General features: G+C 36.8%; 1 protein-coding gene across 1 annotated transcript in view; it reads left to right on the top strand.

Annotated features, from left to right (window-relative positions):
* Window positions 1–5322, top strand: part of LOC107742579 (activating molecule in BECN1-regulated autophagy protein 1-like) — a 71564-nt gene that overhangs the window by 22644 nt on the left and 43598 nt on the right. The gene's annotated exons all lie outside the window — the stretch shown is intronic.

The raw sequence follows: 5322 nt of genomic DNA, 5'->3' as shown, positions 1-5322 counted from the left end.
TATATATATATATATATATATATGCAGCCTTGGTGAGCATAAAATACCTCTTTCTTAAGCATTAACAAACCTCACTGGCCCCAAACGTTTGAACTGTAGTGTATACATTTTTTTGGCATTATTTTTTGACTTGTTAAAACATGTTTTTTTTTACTAGTATGAACATAGTTCAATATATTATCTCTGGCAGATCACATCATCAAATAGAGACGCCTTAAACAAATTTGATGAATATATTTGGTCTCAAAAAGAAAACTGTTGTCTGTTAAAAGCTTTGGTGAAGGGCATATCTGAGGATTTGCCAGATTGAAGTGTCAACATGTTTGATTAACTGATCTAGAGGAAAAAAAGAATCCATTTTCAAAATGATATTTGCATTTCATCTCTTTTGATACTGTCGTCCTTTGAGAGCGACAGCCTCTGGGTTAAGCGAAAGAGGATGCAGCTTGTTAGATCTGTTGTTCATGCAATCAAAATCTATCCAGATGACACAGCATTATGACATATTGGACTGCTGAACCATATTCAGAAAACGCTGCATTGCTCATGCCAGCTGGAATGGTGACTACTAGTTAACGGTTGTAACAGTTTTCCTGTTCTGTGTGAAAAGTTGCAGACCTGACCTCTTCGGTGCTAACTGCCTGTGTCTGTGAGTGCTGAGAATGTAATTGGTGTTGAGCAGAAGTTTAATCGACCAGCAGGGCGGGAAGTGCTGATCCTGCCAAGACTCTGAGACCTGTTACACTAATCATCCAAACTTACAAATTATCTCCCATAGCATTTGCCTAGTGTAACAGAACCATTTGATCATCTGACACTGTGCTTTTGAGGTTCACAAAATATTAAGTGAATTCTAACATTAAGAGAATGTGACATGAATTTTTGAGCATTTTCGTTGAGACCTCAGATGGTTGAGCTAGTGTGTGTTGTCTACTGTTCATCCACCTGTGGCCTACTCTCCTTTCTGAACTATACCTGACAGAGCAACCAACTAACCTAGAAAATACACCCTCTCACTTTCACGCTTTGCAGCTATAAATTAGGCTTATAAAAGCCTTACAAGATTACATTTGACCATCTGAGTGCAAGTCTAAGCATCATTGACATTATAACATTACACACAATATAGTGCTAATCTATGCTGCTTTATGCTCTTCATTTATTAGGCTCAATTTCAGTTAGTCTCAGTTTAATTCTCTCTCTCAGGAAGGTAAATTGAAGATGTGTTTTGAATAAGAAAATCATATGTCATCAAATTAGTGGCAATATGTCTTCCATTAGAATGGGTATATTGAGTGAATATGATTAAAGCATCAATATTGTTTTACAATGTTTTGACATCTCAAAACTGTGAACACATTGACTACGTTTACATGGACATCAGTAATCTAATTATTTACCGTATTCTAAATAAGCCAATATTATGATTATGGTGTTTACATGAGTTGCTTTTAGAATATTCCTTTCATGTTCCCGTTTGACATGTTATAGTACATAGTTCAATTAATGGCACACGTCATTACGTCCCACGCGACGCTATCCGATGTCCCTTCCGGAATTTCACTTATAAACATATAGTTCGTCTTCGTGATGATGCCATGTACAGTTTTGGGTGTTTCATTTTTAATTTTATGAAAGCTTCAAGTGCAGTTAATTATTTGTACATGCATTCAGACGATGGCGGTGTTGAAGCTCTTTTATTTGCCGTCAAATGGTTGAGCACTGCCGTGTGTGTATCCTGTCGCGAAATGCGGCGAAAAGTCCTACACGACGGTAATAATGTGATTAAGGTGTGTACATGTCTTTACTGCACTTCAATAATGCGACTAAAATAGGAATACTCCACATGTCTTAATTCGATTAGTGTTCACTTCAATTATGACTTTAGCCGGATTAAGGTAATCAAAAATCTCTGTTTACATTGTAGATTATTAATCAGAGTATTTTCTTAATCGTATTAAAATCGGAGTATTGTTGTCCATGTGAACGTACTGATTGACTGTTTATATACGACAAATTATTCGTAGAAATAGTACGGTGTTAAAGGGATTGTTTGCCAAAAAATTACATTTCTGTCAAAAAAAAAGTTTCCGTTTTACAGGTTTTAAATGACAAGAGGGTGACAAATCTTTCACTTTTGGGTGAACTCTCCCTTTAACAAACAAGGTGTAGCAGTGAACTTTTGAACTGAGTGTTGTAAATTGCTCTCTGTTGTTGGCGATTTTTATTTTTTAATCTGAGAATATGTAAATGACTCTGAAAATGTAAATGAATGCATCCTCCAGTGTCTACAGCCTCTGTCCACCTCGTAAAATTCTCCTCAAGCACTCAACACCCCCAAAAGTTCCATTTTTCAGGGCAATTTGTTGTGCATCTATGAAGTAAAAACGATGGCCGTGAAAAAGGTTTAGCTCATAACTGCACTGTGACAGATGATAAATACTTAATCCCTCACCCTAGCATTTTTTTTTTTGATAAAATTGTAATTTAAGTGTAGCTAATTCTTGTAAACTCAGTCTGGTTCTCATCTGTTCCACTCCACTCCTCCAAAATCGTCTCTAAAATAAAACCATGTTACAGTAAAATGATTAATTATATCCTTGTTTTTTGAAGATGACTTTGTGTCACAAGGATGTGTTTTATGTGTCATTCATCTATTTGCCCTGTTTTTGACCTACGCTTTGGAGAGTAAAGAATTTGATGATTCAGTTTCAGTCGACGTACTCATATCAGCTCTGTCCATCATTCTGTTCTCCCTTATTTCCTCTAAAAGCTCTGTCTCTGTCGATATGGCTAAAACTTACTCTGCTCTTCAGAAGATTGGGGCCAGTAAGAAATGATTTTTGTACATTTCTTCAGCAAGTATGCAATAAATTGATCAAAAGTGACAGTAAAGACATAATGTTACAAAAGATTTCGCTCAAAAATTTATTTTCATAATTTGTTTTCATAACATGTACAGTGTTAACAGAAGAATAACACCAACACTAGATGTGTTGTATTTCATGCTAGGTTTGGTGTAAAGTTCATAGCATTCTGGTTCCCAAAGGGTCTTTTATAGTGAAAGAAGCTCTCCAGCTCATTAGTCCATGGCTGTTAGAGTAGCTCCTGAAAGCCTGTCTGAATGCCAGTTCGCTGTACCTGGGTGTCTCTGGGCTGTAATGGGCAGACAGCAGAATGCAGGGGGAAGCTGTGTAATAGATACTTATGTCTGCATTACGTCTTCTTAAGTCCAGGTCATAACAGGCAAATCTAATCTGTTAGCCAGGCCCTGGATCAACCCTCTACTGGCAAATGGACCTCTAAGTGTACTGTTTGGCCAAAGCCTTCCCTCTTCCCTTCTGTAATTATGGTGACTGGGCTGAGTACTGAAGAGGACAGCCTGACATTTCCTTGTTTATCTCAGAGAAGAGATATGTTGCAGGCAGAGACCTGTATTAAATCCAGTGACGAGTGTGTTGTCTGAGTTGCTAAGTGCCCAGACTGCAGTATAGTTTATATAACCATTGAGGGACTCTGTGCGGAAGAAGTTATCACAGATAGACGAGATTCCTCAGGCAAAACAAGGCTTAATTGTTACTGTCTAGATTAGATGCAGAAGAGGATTTGTAGATTTATCAAATAGTATAGATATGTAAAACTATTTCCTGATTTTTGTCTGTTACTTTTATCTGCTATCGTTTAACCTGGTGTTACCAGTATTAGTAGGGTCCATGTTATTAATGTTATTCTGTGTTCTGCTTGAGTGTTCAGGCCTTGAGCACTCAGAGATGCCCTGTAAACCGCAACAAGACACAAGAGAGCCTCTGTAGTCGAATGCTGTTAGATTTTCCTTGTTCTTGTAATGTGCTGTTTCTGTTGTGGTCAGATGTACACTACCATTTAAAGGTGTGTGGTCGACATAAGAGTTATTAATATTTTGAAAGAAGACTTTTATGCTCATAGGCTGCATTTTACTTGATTAAAAAATAGAGTAAAACAGTAATATTGTAAAATATTATTAAAATAGCTGTTTTCTATTTCAATAAATTTAAAATGTAATTTTATTCCTGTGATGGCAAAGCTGAATTTTCAGCAGCCATTACTTCAGTCTTCAGTGTCACATGATCCTTCAGAAATCATTCCATTATGCTCATTTGCTGATCAAGAAGCACTTCAATATTGAAAAGTTATAATATTAATATATATTAATGCTATTAATATTTTTGTGGAAACTGTGATACATTTATAGGATTATTTGATGAACAAAAGGCCAAAAGAACAGCATTTATTTGAAATAGAAATCTTTTGTAACATTATAAATTAGGGATACTGGTATCGGTATCGGGCCCGATACTGAGCTCCTGTACTCGTACTCGTACTCGTTAAAATGCCCCGATACCAAACGCCGATACCACACAGCATGTGATAAGTGCCATATTCAGACAAAGAAACACAGACAACAGACAGCAGAATGGAGTTACTAGAGATTAAAGATGTCTACGAAGTATATGTATGCAATGAATATAACGTTAAACATTCAGTATTAACGCCTGTATAGCTGAAGTGCGCGAGCTGATAAAAAAAGCACGCTGAGTGGATTTGAGCGCGCGGCGGCGCAGATGCGCGAGCTTGTCGAGTGAATATACCTTTCTCACAGACATCACTGGAAAGTTTGTAGTTCGGTCGGATGTGTCAAAAAGAAGTAAGTAAAACAATGCACAAGTTACTTAATGGGAGGGAGGGAGGGAGAGAGAGAGTGCGCGCACTTCTGTTGTGTGATCTTTATTGATGTTCGCTCACTTAGCACGCATCATTTGGATTAAAACTAAATCGTAAATATAAGACAATTTATAGGGGCATTCACTATAAACGTCATTTATTTTCACCCTTAAGCATACACGACTTTCTGGCGAAAGTGAAACTAACAGCCTGTGTGAAATGCGCTAGGCTGTATTGTACTTGTCCCTCTCATTCTGCACCAGAACAAATACGTGTGCGTGTTGCACGTGTTTTGCTTGCTTCATGAATGTTAATGCATTATATGAGTGGCTTTGGAAAATAAATCGCTGCACATTTCAGATGAAAAAAACGCGACTTCTATTTATGAAAATATCACAGTTAGGAGATTTATAGCGAGTGGTGTGAAAATAACAGAAGGATATACAGTCAAACCAAAAATTATTCAGAGACCAGATATAATTTTTGATATTTTTTACTAGTGGGTGTAGGACACTATAGTTCATTTATGTAAAGCGAGGATAGCAACATAAACTAAACTGTGATATATTATACGCAGAAATTCTTCATACAGTGGACTACCAGTAAAATTGATACAAATTT

The sequence above is a fragment of the Sinocyclocheilus rhinocerous genome, unplaced genomic scaffold, assembly GCF_001515625.1.
Source record: "Sinocyclocheilus rhinocerous isolate Xijiao unplaced genomic scaffold, SAMN03320098_v1.1 scaffold587, whole genome shotgun sequence".
Classification (NCBI taxonomy): Eukaryota; Metazoa; Chordata; class Actinopteri; order Cypriniformes; family Cyprinidae; genus Sinocyclocheilus; species Sinocyclocheilus rhinocerous.
Note: the sequence above shows the minus strand (reverse complement) of the source record. Positions and strands in the feature narration are given on the sequence as shown.